Here is a 15,462-nt window from a genome sequence, read left to right as displayed (position 1 = left end):
GGGTTTATGCCCAGGGGTGGGGATTGCTAGATCACATAGTAAGTCCATTTTTAGTTTTTTAATGAACCTCCATACTGTCCTCCATAGTGGCTGGACCAGTCTACACTTCGAACCAGCAATGTAGAGGGTTCCCTTTTCTCCACACCCTCTCTAGCATCTATAATTTGTAGACTTTTCATTGATGACCATTCTGATTGGTGTGAGGTGATATCTCATGGTAGTTTTTATCTGCATTTCTCTGACAATTAGTAATGATGAGCATTTTTTCATGTGCCCGTTGGCCATTTGCATGTCTTCATTGGATAATTGCTTATTTAGCTCTTCTGCCAATTTTTGGATTGGGTTGCTTGCTTTTTGTTTGTTTGTTTGTTTTTGATATTAAGGTATATGAGCTATTTGTATAGTTTGGAAATTAGTCCCTTGTCAGTCTCATCATTTGCAAATATTTTCTCCCAGTCTGTAGGCTGTCTTTTCCCTTTGTTGATGGTATCCTTAGCTCTGCAAAAGCTTTCAAGTTTAATTTGGTCCCATTTGTTTATTTTTACTTTTATTTACCTTACTCCAAGAGCCAGTTTAAAATATATATTGCTGTGATTTATGCCCAAGAGTAGTCTGCCTATATTTCCCTCTAGGAGTTTTATAGTATTTGGTCTTACATTTAAGTCTTTGATCCACTTTGAATTCATTTTTGTATATGGTGTTAGAGAATGTTCTAGTTTCAGTCTTTTACAGGTAGCTATCCAGTTTTCCCAGAACAACTTATTGAAGAGATTGTCTTTTCTCCACTGTATATTCTTGCCTCTTTTGTCATAGATTAATTGACCATAAGTGTTTGGGTTTATTTCTGGACTTTCTATCCTGTTCCATTGATCTATGTGTCTGTTTTTGTGCCAGTACCATATTCTTCATTTTTTATCCCAGGGCCTTGTTCTAAAACCAGCCTTGATTCAAAGGTGGTTTCACTATTACAACCTGTGAGTTTTGTCAATTGACTAAACATCTTTGTCTTAGTTTCTTCTTCTGTGAAATAGCAAATTAATAGTACCTCTATTGTAGGATTTTTTTCAGGACTTAACCAGTTAATATTTAAAAAGCAGTTAATATTAAGAATTAATATTTTAAAATAGTTAAAAAAAGAATACTGCCTACCATTACATAAGCACTAAGAAAGTATTAAATAAACAAAAGAGCATAAATATCATGTACATGCATAATGGTTAATGCATTTCATAATAACATATTATTTAAATTAAAAAATAACAGTTACTAGTGTCAACATTTCCATGTTATGAGTAATTGAAATACTATTTTTCTTATGGCATCTAATTTATTATAAGTGTCTAAATTTATAAGCATATTTTCCTTGTAAGATGATAAGTTTTTAGAAACAAGTAGATTTAGTTCTTTAAAGTGAAGAACTAATTTTGTGGGCAGAAAATACTATATAATATTTGACATCATGTATAATATATTTTTTGACATTGAAGCCAAAGTAAATGGAAATTGCAGAATTTTATGAAATTAGTAGTAGTTGTAAATTCACTAGAACATTGAATAAGATTTTATATTATTTAGTTCTAATCATTCAGTATTCCAAACAATATACTTATTTTTCTTATATTTTAAGGAATTGAAGATTTCACTATGCAACATGCAAAGGAAGCTTGTTGAATCTTGCATTCTAAATCTTAATCTAGACTATACTTCAGTTTGACACCTCATTGAATTAATGTGTCATCAAATTCTTATCTTGAAATGGAAGAAAAATAAAGAAAATCATCTCTTAATTTCACTATTTTACTCAACAATTGATCACTAATTTAATGTGCAATACTCAATGGGTCTTATAGTATTTCAGAATAATTATTTGTGAAATATTGGCAGTTCTAATTTACAAGCAAGTTGTGTTATAAAGTTCATTTGTAAGTCACAGAATATAAAGGTCAGAAAAAACCTCAGAGACCATCAACTTCCCTCTTCGTTATTTGTGTAAACACTTCTGGAACATCCTTATCACTGACAGATGGTCATTCATTCTTTGGTTAAAAATGTCAAGTGATCACAAGTTCAGTAATTTAAAGACAGTCCATTTTGCATCTGGACGGATGGAGTCTTTATTAAATTTCACTTCTGTTAAACTATTTCCTTATATTCGTGCATTTTTGCTGCAAGTATTTATTTAATGCCAGATATGTAGAATACATCAAAATCACAGAGCTTACAGTCTAATAGAAAAGACATAAAATAATGAAGAAATAACAAAAATATATTATTATAAACTGAGATAAATACAGACAAGGAAATAATAAAAGTCACTGTTAATGTTTAGCTGGGAAGACTTATGTCCTCCAAGTTCTCACAAAAAATCATGCTGAAAAAAAGTATTGTTGCATGAACTGAGAGAAGGGAGTTAAGTGGAAGTTGGAGGTCAGGGATGGGGGATGCCCACAGGAGGGAAAGAGAGGAAAGATGGTTTCATTTGAGAGGTCAGAGTGAGGAGAATGGGAGTTGCATGTTCTGAAGAAGGAAGCAGACAACTACATTCAAGGATCCGAAAGCGGGACAAGTTGATTGAAACAAATTGCAAGGGGAACTAGAGAGACAGAAAATATCGGCCACAATTAGGGCCTTAAAGATCCTACCTTCTACATTTGCTACTATTTCCTTCTTGGAGTGACACACAGTACATTTATACTCTGTTTCTATGTTACAATAAACTTGAGTAGTTACTGTCTCCATTTCTTACTTCTCAGCTGAACAAGTATCTCCAGGTCCATCTACTATTCTTCACACTGTCTGGAAACTTCATTCCAACAGTCTTCCTCTGCTGTCAAAGCTGTAAGTTTTTGTTTGTTTGTTTGTTTTTTAAACAATTTTTTTAACATTTTTTCATTGAGTTATAGTCAGTTTACATGTTGTGTCAAATTCCAGTGTAGAGCACAATTTTTCAGTTACACGTAAACATACATATATTCATTGTCACATTTTTTTCACTGTGAGCTACCACAAGATCTTGTATATATTTCCCTGTGCTAGACAGTATAATCTTGTTTATATAACATAAGTTTTGGTTTGTAATAACTCTTCAAAACTGAATTTCCAGAATTGATTGCAATATTCCACTTGTCATCTCATAATTGTTAAATAATGATTTGAGTTCCTATTGATATTTGCTGTGATCATACAATTCATGTTCAAACTGATCATGTTTGAGGGTCAAAGTGGGAATTTTTGGTAGTTATGTGAGAACAGTAAATATAAACCGGTTCTCTTCTGAACAAACCAGGACTTACAGTCACCCTAACTATTGCTTATCTTCCATTGTGTGCTTTCCACTTCCTCTGATCTCTAGCACTCAGAGATAATATATAGGATGCCCAGTTAAACTTGGAAGTCAGACAACAGATACTTTTTCAGTATAAGTATGTCCTATGTAATATTTTTATACTAAAAATAATTCATGTCTATCTGATCTTAAAATTTAACTGGAGGTCCTGTATTTTTATTTGCTAAATCTCACAGACATTTCTGTATCCATAGCACTCTCAGTGGCCATGAAAACTTTCCGTCTCCTATGGTTCTATTAAATGATAATCACTTCTACACTTACTATAGCACAGAGACCATTACTACACTTTAGACTTTCATAAATCATAGGATTTTTATAATGTTCATAAAAAGAATAGAAATAAAAGAAAATATAAACAACTTATCAAATGCCTTTAATATTATAAGTACTCTACCATTCTCTGGAAATTCAAAGAAAAATAAGACATGACTCCTAGTCTCAGGATCCCACCATAGGAAACAAGGACAAGCACCTAAAATGTAACATAAATGATACATTAAAAATGGATAGAAAGCTTGATGGGAACACAGAGAGTTATTTCAATAAGGGTGGGAGTCAGGGAAATTTATGTAACTCAAATTTGATGTTGAGTAGGAGTTAATTCACCCAGTAGAAAAATTTGGGGGAACACAGTCCAAATATAACCCTAGTCTGTGCAAAACAACAAATTGAAAGTGCATTTTTGGGGAAATATACAATCCAGTAAGCATGAGAAGATACAGCTAAAGGGGATGTTAGAAAAGTGGACAGTAGCAAAGGGCCTTGCTAAGGAGTATATTATAACAATTCTCATATATTGAGTGCATATGATGTGCACAGTGGAGGTGGAAGTTAAAAATTCAAAGAAAGATTATTTGGAACTTATTTAAACCTGGATATATGAAAGCAAAGCAAAGATGACTGTGAAGCACCTGCTTAGGCAGTGGGGTAAACAACAATGCCATTTACTGAGAAAACATAAATCAGAGGAAGAGTGAGGTTTTCAATAGGAGGTGAAGAGAAGAGGAGGCAGAGTGGAGACTGGGCATGCTAAATCTAAACAGTGTTTTTCTTTTTAAATTTTTTTCCAATAAGATGATGACAAGAGCATTGTACTTGATGACAAGTGGAGCATAATGTTGGAAGAGTATTAGTTTTCTCTGGGTGTTTGACTATTTTTACCTTCTCCACTGCCAAAGTGAAGGTTTGTGAAATGAACAGAGATACATGAGTGGCAATGATGCAAGTTTCCCCAGACGACATCTTTAGATCGATAGAGCCCAGTCTCATTTCTCAGAGTAACAGTCTTACTATTCTGAGACAGCACTGCCCTCTATGAGAGGAGTGATAGTTTCTCAGATTGTGATGCAGAAGTGAACTGATGAGACAGCTGGTGAGAAAGTTGGTATTTATGGATTGAATCATGTAATTATACAGTTAGCACAGAGTTCTTCTTTTGGAGACTGAAGTTAAAATTTACTTCCTGGGAATGGAGGTGATTATATGTTAGGCATCTAGGAAAAGAGAGAAACATATATTAGCAATGCATTTACTTTTGATAAACCAAAGTTTTTTTTTTTCTGAGAACCTCAAGAAGCTTCCTTAAATTCTAGTCACTCTACTTACTTTTTAACTGTTTTAGTGAGTTTTGCAAATGAAATCTATGTTTGTAGAATGAATTTCTAATATTTAGTGTTTTAGTTTTTCATTCCTTTTCCCTTCTGCTTCTTTTATTTAAATGCTGTTTAAAGATATAAGGAAACATGCATATATTCCCCCAATGCGTTGCCCCAAGTAAGTGCTCAATAAATGGTTTTGACTGACTGTTCAATGTGTATTATAATAGTAAATAATAGTAAATTCTTTCTTGCTAAAGAGAAAACAATTTCGTTCATTCCTTTTTGGCATATAAACTAACTTTTGTCTCTTACTGTAGTTCAATAATTCTGCTATGAAAACTGCAGAGATACAATTTTCAGAAATGTAAAAAAAGTTTTATTTTCATGTAGTTAAAATAAACTATAAACATCAATAAAAATAATAATTAGTATTGTTTTATCAATGCAGACTCACATGTATAATTGACTTTCCAAAACATAACAAAATGGTTTTGCTCAATAATCTGATCATTTTGTGTATTTATTTTGCTTTTCACTTAGTAAACTTCAGCTTTTCCATATTTTATAATTACTTTGAGTCTATCTGTGACATTGATATTTTTAATGATATTTGGAGCTTTAAACGTTATTATTGAGGCATTCTTTCTACTACAAAAACATAACTAAATATCGTATCAAGATTATAAGCTATTATTATTGACCATAGCAAAACATTTTTATTTACATCACACATGCTTTACTACTTCCATATTCTCTCTTTACTTTTTAGCATAGGTCATATAAGGAATGGACCACATTTCCCAGATACTTCAGTAACACTAACATGGGGAGCCCTTGGCTAGATAGCAAATCAATTAATATGTGTTAAGTATTCCTCCTGTAATTAGAAAAGGAAGTGATGAGGTAGTCTAGAGAATTTAACAAAGGGACGTTAAGGCCAAATCCTTGACTTAATTTTCACCATGAGGCTATATTTTACTGTCTGCATCCTGTTTTTAAAATTTGTTGGAAGGAGAAGTTAGAGGGGAGAAAATGTTTCAGTTTCAGAACCAACTATTCTGTTTACAAACTGGACAGTTATTCCCTGACCTCTTTCTATTGCAGAACAGCATTATATGCAACTAAAGGCACCAAGCTCACGATTTTGGTATCCACCTGGCTATCATCTTACTCAGTGAACAACCTCTTAAGGTGCATTTACTATATTGCAGGCAACAAATGTTTCAACATTTCATAGGGTGATCACTTCATTCTGATTTGCCTAGAACTTTCCCAGTTTTAGTAATGAAAGTCCTACATTCTAAGAAACCTCTCAATTCCAGGCAAACTGGGATAGATGGTCACCCTGCTACTACATAACATGTAACATGGTTTGCAAAATTTTAAGCATTTAACTCCTTATATCTTATGACAGGTTTCTCATCTACCACCCTAACACTTTTCAATCTTAAACAAATAATATATATGTATTTATGTATATATATTAAGTATAAAATTACACATATATTATATATGTGTAATTGCAGCACCCCACTTATCAGTACTAATTCCTGTATTCAGTATAACAATGCATTTCCAAACCTAGTGACTTAAATTAACAATATATTATTTCTCGCATGCCTGGCATGGTTGACAGATCAAAGCTGGGCTCATCTTGAGGCAGCTGTTTCCCATGTCTCTCATCCTCCTTGGACCAGTGAGGTAGCCTTGGTAAATTATTTTTATAGCAATGGCTGAAACAGGGACAAGCCCCACTATATAAGCACAGTTAAAGCTTCTGCTTTCTTTATATCTGCTGATATTTTATAGTCCAAAATACATCAAATGACTAGCACCAAAGTCAACAAGCAGGGAAATACACTGCACCATTAATAGGAGGAAAAGTGTGGAAGATTACTTAGCAAATACATTATATTACAATCTAGATACTCATTTTTATCATGAGTTATACTACATTTAAATGTTGGTACCTATTGGGGTAGCTCTCTTAAAAATAATTTCATACTAACTACTGAGATCAAGTCATACAACATTTAAGTTTTCTTTTAGACTGTCAGAGTGCTATCAGGATGTAAAGGGCATATAAAAATATTACAAATTCACGAAACTTCTTAGAAAAAGAAGAGATCCAACTATAGAAGTCAGAGACAGAATTGAGGAAAAGATGTGGGTGGAATTAAAATCATGGTAATTGAGAATGCCAGGAGCACGAAAAGAAGAGGGAACTGAAAAAAGAACCAATTGATAGTTGCTCTTTGTGTGCCACTAGTGACCTTTTACATTACATTTTGCTATCAAACACAGTCTTTCTGCTAAGTTGATTGTCTAGGAATTTTTTTCAGTTCTTAATTTAATATTTTTCCACAAGAATATTCACTGTCCTACTAAGTCTTCTTTTAAATTAATGTAGATATTTTCTATCATAAAAGTAGTTTATAATCACTATGGAAAATAAAAAAAAATAGTCATCTTTAATGTGATGCAGCATATTCTTATACTCTTTTTTGCTATGTGTATTTGCCATAAATACAATAAAAATAGTATGCTCAATTAAGAATTTTAACTTTATTCTATGCAAAAATAGTTTCTTTTCAAATTACCCTTTCATTTAACAGTTTGCAGGCATATTCATATGCACAACTTCCATCTCAAATTCTTGTAACAAACAAGCTTTCTTTGACTGCTGTTTTCCTGAACTGAAATAGGATATCCTTTTCCTGAGTGATAGGTTCTCTGACATTCAAAAGAGAAGAGGTTCATAAAAAAACAAAATTACAGTTCTACGCAAACTAAATGCAAAATGCAATATAAAAATGCAAAACCAATTTGACTGTCACTAGGGCTTCTTTCTTGGAGCAGCTGTATCTAAAGCACTTTCATTGACTACTGGAAGTCTTTTGAAAGAAGCGATGTACCACTGATTATCATTCCCCCCAGCGTGCACTTCACCCATAACCACAAAGATTTCCTTCCAAAGTGTTGTTTCAGTCTAAGGAATGGATTCAGGAGGATTGTCATTTCAAGGTCTCTTATTCTGGTTGTTCTGGTATGGTATATAGCCAACGTGTCAGAAGATCTACCCAACTTTCAGGTTGAATTTCTGAATGCACTTGAATTTTTGAGCCAGAGAGCAGAGATTCATAAATGGGATTTATTTGGGGTGGAAAGGCCAGTACGTGCCCTTATAAAAGAGCAATCTCTTCAGCCTTGGGATTAGGAAAACTTCCTCCAGGAATCTGGCAATAGGCTGGTTTCACATCATAGTTTATGATGTGTAGAGAGGTTTTGCCTTATTCTGTGTCTTCTCAGATATTCTAGTTAGATGTTACAAGAATTTGTTCTAAGGTGGCTGACCCAATGGTATTTTAAGCAAAAGATCATCAGATTAATCATTGCTTATGTATTTGTTATAATTTGGTTTTGATTTCCCTTAGCTGCTTAAGCATAATAACTCTGTGCACACTATGAAATTGACAAAAGCTCCATAACAAAAACCAGAAATTCCTAACCTTTCCAGTCCACAAACCACAACCACAAGCAATAACTTTTAATTTTTCAAGCTATTTCTTTGAGTATTCACTCCAATTTATATATATATATATATACTATATTACTTTTCTTTAATTTATTGATTTTATAAATTATCTGTTGATTATGATGCTAGCAGAGCATTTAGCCTTCCCAGAGCTACTCAAAGAGGGAGTCAGCCTTTCTTTACTCAGATTGATAAGTAGTATTTATAGTATTATGATGACTATGTAAGTATTGTTCAGTGACAAGTAGTGGTCTATGGTTACTCTTTTTTGATATTTTCTCATTTTTTATTCACTTATAATTCTTTGTTTTACTTATATGGCTTATGGATATAATGATAGTCCCAATGAAGCATGCCTCTCTTTTCCATGCCCTTTGCAATGTGACTTAGCTACTTCTTCCATTAAAAAGTAGAGTCTGTTACCTTGCCTCTTGAATCTAGGCTGGACTTTGACTTGTATTGACCAACAGAGTATGAAAGAAATGATATTGTTCTACGTCCTAGGTGAGTCTTAAAAGAGTCATTGAAGTTTCTGCTTTTGCTCTCAAGGAACCATGAGAAAATATGATGCAAAAAAGACCCAGATGAAAGACTACAAGAGACTGGAGCCAAGTCATCCCAGCTGCCCTGGTCCTTAAAAGACTTTACTTCCAAATGCAAAGACATGATTAAGACCATGTCCAATCAGCAGAACTGCCCTAGACTTATAAGAAATAATAATCCATTGTTGCTTCATATAAATTGCTCATCCCATAGAAATAGAGTAGAGATACACAGAACAAAGTAAAATGAACTTGTAACAAAGTACTCAGTGGAAAAAAAGAAGACACAAAATGAGATATATCACTCTGGCATTTCCACTAATTAAATGGATCTATTCAAAGAAATATCCATTTTGCAGTTATACAGATACACACATACATAAACAGTTATACATACAGATACAATAATATATAACAAATAAATCAAAATGGTTTCCTATGGTGGGAGAAGAAATGAGTCATAAGGATAAAAGGAAATTTAAAAATTGGGAGTAGGATCTTGCAAGGACAGGTGACAATAATGGCCATGAAATGAGGAATTACGATAAACTCAGCTCTTTGCCCTGGAGTATGATGAATTCAGCCCTCTGCCCTTGAAGTACACTCTCTCTGACAAAACCTACCACATCCATCCACCACTTACCACACTCAGACTCATTAAATCAAAAAGTCTTTAGTGCCCAAGCACAGATATCATTTTCAAGCTCCCCAGACTATGCTAATGTGATAGACAATCATGGCTGATAACCGTTAATCTGGTAGAGGAAGTTTATTTTCTAAATTACATTTTATGTGTTTATTAACTTACTCCATTTATTTGTTTTTCTGGACTCCTGGCATCTTCGGCCTCCAATCTGCTCTCATCTGTAGATTTACAGCCCATCCTGGAATTTCTTGTTGCTAATCTCTACGTTAGCTACTTTGTTTCTTACATGTCAGCATTGTACCTTAACTGGTTTACCAACTTTTGTTAAGTACATTCTTCAGTATCTTAATAATAAAGCATGCATGAGATATATTTTATGAATTTTTTCATGCTTGTAAATGTCTTACTCGGCCTTTATACTTACTTCATAGTTTTGCTGGAAAGAAATTTGAGTTGAAAATCAATCTGTGTTCTTGTATTCTTTTGGTTCTAATTTTTTCCCCATTATATGTAACTGAATTTTCTTTTTTCTTTATTTTTTCAACCTTCCACATCTAACCCTATCAACCCAGACACAGATGCTTTTCAAGTTTATCATTTAGCTTTTAGGTGGGTCATTTAGATTTACATGTCTTTAATTAACACATACATGAGGACTTTTAGTTATCATTTTTATTGTTGTCTAGACTAAGGTAATGTTGTCAAATAATATACTCCATATGATTTGAATCAACTAAAGACATTTGAGACTTGATTTATGGTCTAGCACATGGTTAATATTTATAATTGTGTTCCGTGTGCTTAAAATAATAAATATTTTATAGTTGTTGAGTGAAATAGTGTATACATGCCATTGGATAAAACTTGTTAAAATGTTTCTTAGAACTTCTATACAGTTATTAATTTGGGGGCTTGTTTTACTAATGGAATTTTTCTATCATTTTGAAGTAATTTTAATTTTCAGTAATTTTTTGCAATAAAATGCATTTTGAATGTCATCAATGTTCTTAAAACTGCTTTTTAATTTTATTTTATTTTATTATTTTATTTTATTTTTCTAAATGTTAAATTTTAAATGAATGCCCATCAATTTCTGGAAGTTCTTTCAGTTTTCCATCAGCCTTATCTGCAAAATTTCTTTGATTTAAAAAACAATTCTCTTTTTTCTATTTTCTTTTTTTAATTTATATATTTTTTTACTGAAGTATAGTCAGTTTAAAATGTTGTTTCAATTTCTGGTGTACAGTACAATAATTCAGTCATATAGGAACATATGTATATTTGTTTTCATATTCTTTTTAACCATAAGTTACTATAAGATATTGAATATAGTTCCTTGTGCTATACAGTATAAATTTGTTGTTTATCTTATATATAGTAGTTTGTATCTGCATATCTTCAACTCTCAATTTATCTTTCTCAACCCCTTCCCCCTCAAAACTGCTTTCTTTTGGTTAGTATTTGTATGTTTATCTGATTGCAAATGTTACATTAAACTTTTTTATATTTCTCTATTTCAGATTTCTCATAAACGTGACAATTATATTTTAATCAATTTTTTAAAATAAGAACATGCTATACATTAATATTTAATATAATTACTATAATGTTTACATTAATTGTATCTTTTTATTTTGCAATTTCTATTTATCTTCTGTTTTCGTCCATTTTAGCCTTTGGTAGGATTGAATAATTATTTTGTTACCATTCTATTTTGTGTTTTCTACTAATATGAACATTTCATTTTGCTCCTATTTTTTATTGGTTATCAGAGTGGAGAGGAAAACGTTACACAGCTAACCTCTAATTCATTCCTTCACAAATTGCTGAAAGGGTGCTTCTGGAGAAAAGATAACAAAGCAGGTGTCCTTGTCTAATTTCCTGATCAACATGATAACTGCAGCTCTAGGTAAATAAACTAATGATATTTTCCAGGAGGTAAGTCTTTATCTTTGAAATATTTTAAACAGAAATCTCAGGCTAAAGGATTACTTATAGTAATAAATCTTTTAGAATCCATGGACTTATGAAGTGTTGTTCTCTAAGAGTACATCATGTAATCAGGGAGCATGAAGTAGATACACTTCATAAAATAAACACTTCCAGTTGTGTGAAGTAGTAACTTATGTACCTCACTTAGGGAAGCCTTCCAATCTGAGCCAGATACTGGGTGTCCCATAAGAGAAGAGAAGACTTAGGGAGCTGCCTAGACCTTTCTTTGCTTTGGTAGAGCCTCTTGATCACCTCTATTCTTGAAATTAATTAAAAAGCTTGATAAGAGATGTGAGTTTGATTTAAAAATTGGATATTTTTGTAACAGCTCATCTGGATTTCAACATGTATTCACTACTTATCATATCTAGCTTGAATAAAAATCTTTGCTCTCCTACTTGATAAAATAAGTACTTTAAAATACTGAGATAGTTTATTCCCTATCAATTTATGTACTGTTTCTGTATTTATTTCAATTCTCTATAATCAAAAATGTTTGTTTGCTTAGTTGTTTGGTAGTTTTATATGATTAATGTTTCTTTGTAGGCTTTTTCCTTTCATATATTTATCCCATTGTTTTGCCTCTTCATTCCTTCTTACTCCTCAAATATTCCATTTAGGATCACTTTTCTTAACAGTGATATATACCCTTTATAGTTTCCTTTACTGTAGGTGTTTCAGAGATGAACTCTATGCTTGCTTGAAAATGTTTTGAAAATTATTTTTAAATATGTATTTCAGTAGGCATAGTATTTCAGTTCATATATATAATGTATATATATACACACACACACATACGCACACATTTAAATCAGTTTTTATTCTATTGTCTTTTGTAAAAATATATTAAAGAAGATAGTAATAGATATATAATACAACATTTCATACTATCTTTCATGTCTCTTACTTTCCATTCTATATTTCCATATTTCTCTCTGTATTCTTGAATAATTTGGCTCAATAAATCTCACTTAGTTGTGTCTAATTTATAGTTTTTAATTTCAGTTTTTGTATTTTCCATTTTTAGAATTTCTATCTGGTTGTTTTCCAAATTGGTGTTTCACTTTTTATAATTTCTTGCTCTCTGTAAATATTTTCAAGACTTTCCTCATCTCTTTAAAACTCTTTATTATTTCATAGCTTATATATAATAATTTTATCTCATGTTTTTGTATTGTTGTATCTTTTATCTGTTCTTTTTACTGGTTTTCATTCATGCTCACAGGATAAAGGGAGCTTATAGTGCTGGGTTTAAAAATCTGGGTCTTTGCCTTTTCCTAGAATTTAGATGAAATAATAATGGTATTTATTAACATTTCTATTGTTTCTCTGAAGTTTTTTTTTCAATAATGACTATATAGCTTATAGAATTTTTACATAAAGAGAAATGGAAAATATAGATGTCAGGTAACTTTTGTTTCTTTCCATCATTTCTCTTGGCAGTTTGTGTCTGATGAAATTGTATTGCTGCTGTATTATCTAAAGTAAATTATAAGCATACGCTAATGACAAGAAATGGTGACAATTAAAAATCATTTTACACGTAGAAAAGCCAACTGATCCTGAATAAATAGTCACTATTAATACAGTTCTCGATATAAAAAAACAAATTCACAATGTGACTGCTAATAACTCTGAGACTAAACAGAAAATTGTACTTAAATGTTTTTATATTGTAAATTTATATTGGTAAAAATTTGTTAATACCCACAGGTATATAACTCTTTCCTTATAATAAATAATTGTTTTCCCTGGGGAAAAAATGTAATATGAAGAACTATAAAACAAGATAACTTCACTATTTTACCAAATAGAGTTAAAAAAGTATACTCAGGTGGCCTTGAGTTATGTGTCTCCTCTCCCCATCCCTTTCACCCCCTGCCTTAGCAATCCCCTGAGTTTCAGATATTTAAAAGTACATGGTTATTCACTGAGGCTGGTAGCTAAGGGAAATTCATAATATATAACTCAACTTTCACTTTTTAACGTTTTGATACTGGTTAGGCAAAAGTCGAGTATGTTTTGAAATCAACCATCCAATTAAATTGTCAAGGATTAATTTGTTATTGGTAAAATTATGCTTATCTTAATAGAGAAATTTTTCACATTTATTTTAAAGGATTTTTCATGATTAGGAAAGTTGCAAGCTTTACTTTGTCATAAAAGAACTTTCATACAGGAAGTTAACCTCTGGAACTTGTCTTGAGGTGTTATATATCAATAAGATATTTTCATGTCACAAAACTGTACCTTTATTTTTATCCATTCTCATTTTTATCACATTTTTAACACAATAGAAGCTTTTTCCATGCCACAGTTTTCAGAAGTATAAGCCAGTAACTTTCTTAAGAGTCCAGTTCTGAGTCGTTTGTATTTTATAGGGGAGGATGCAAAAAAAAGTAGTTTTAAATATGTAAAGGGAGTAAGTTTACAGTCTCTAAATGATTTATGGGTTTAAAGTATGTCACCTAGTGCCCTATACTCCACCTCTACTTTTACCTTTTGTAATGAAGACAAAGTAATTAATTCCAATACTTTTAACAGGTTAATGGAATAAATATTTCCAAATATTTGCAATAATTCATATTATTATGAGACAAAAATAAGAATTAAAATATTCTTGAAAGCAAAATCTATACCTGAATTAAAAACATAATTTCACAAACAGAATGATTAGAATGAAAAAAAAATAGCTTACTAGTTTAAGTTATTCTAAATACTTCAATATTTTTTATGAATAGCTTCTAAATTTTTTTATAATATTAAAAATAAATGACATAAAATTTGCCATCTTGGCCACTTGTAAGTGTAGTTAAGTAGTGTTAAGTACATCCACACTGTTGCATAGCCAATTTCCAGTACTTTTTCATTTTGCAAAACTGAAACTCTATAATCCATTATAAACAACAACTATGTATAGCTCTCTCCCAAGTAAAATACATATATAAATGAAGAAAATCTTTTGAATAAGATACAGTGACATTGGTTCTTACCTGCCCAGGGTTCTCTTCTCCCTTCTTTGATTTCAACAGAACCCAAATTTAATTCAAGTAGTCTCTCGTTGCCAACTCCAAGATGAATCTAAACCAGCAATAAAATCCCTGTTCCCAATGAGTGTCACATTGTAACTGGCTAAGGTAGCATTAATGTTTTTCTCAGTGTGACTAAACTTTAGACAGGCTTCTGTCTGATACTTGGCTCCTGATCTCCTTTTTCTTAGAACATTTACTTTAGAAATCTTGTGATAGTAAATCCTTTCTCTGTCTTTTTGAAATGTAAATCTTTTTAAAAGAATCTTGCCAGTTTTATAAACCAGGACTGTTTTTTCAAGAATTTATGAACCATCTATTTGAAATGTAATTATTATAAAGGATAGAACTCTTTCTCAATTTCCGTAGAAAGTGGGAGCCTAATTTCTCTAGGCACTTGACTCCAAGTGTAAAACCACTTCCTGCCATGGAGGTATAAAAAACCTTAGTTTCATTTAGGTAAAAACCATTAGCCAACTAGCAAACATGGAAGGTCTATGATACCCCTCATCCTACCTCTTAAAAATCCTCCTTTATTTCACCTTAGTTGATTTCAGACTCACTTCTGGCCTCTCTCTCCTCTATTGCAATAGCATGAAATAAAATGTTTCTTGCCTGTTTAACAACAGCTAGTGCAAATTTTGCTTTGATGTAATTATGAGGTATGTTAGCCTGGGGAAAAAGACTTTGGTGTAAAAAATCAATTGCAGACAAGGAAATCAAAGAGGAATGAAACTAGAGCCCTGATGATACTGTGGCTAGAATTTAGTC

General features: G+C 31.8%; 1 long non-coding RNA gene across 1 annotated transcript in view; it reads right to left on the bottom strand.

Moving 5' to 3' along the window:
• Positions 1-1,350: 1,350 nt before the first annotated feature.
• The window catches only part of LOC141579764 (uncharacterized), a 42,406-nt gene continuing 28,294 nt past the window's right edge, over positions 1,351-15,462 (bottom strand). Inside the window, exon 3 of the long non-coding RNA XR_012511725.1 lies at positions 1,351-4,842. This is a non-coding gene — a long non-coding RNA (uncharacterized LOC141579764). The remainder of the gene's footprint in view (positions 4,843-15,462) is intronic.

The sequence above is a fragment of the Camelus bactrianus genome, chromosome 14 (assembly GCF_048773025.1).
Source record: "Camelus bactrianus isolate YW-2024 breed Bactrian camel chromosome 14, ASM4877302v1, whole genome shotgun sequence".
Taxonomy (NCBI): domain Eukaryota; kingdom Metazoa; phylum Chordata; class Mammalia; order Artiodactyla; family Camelidae; genus Camelus; species Camelus bactrianus.
Note: the sequence above shows the minus strand (reverse complement) of the source record. Positions and strands in the feature narration are given on the sequence as shown.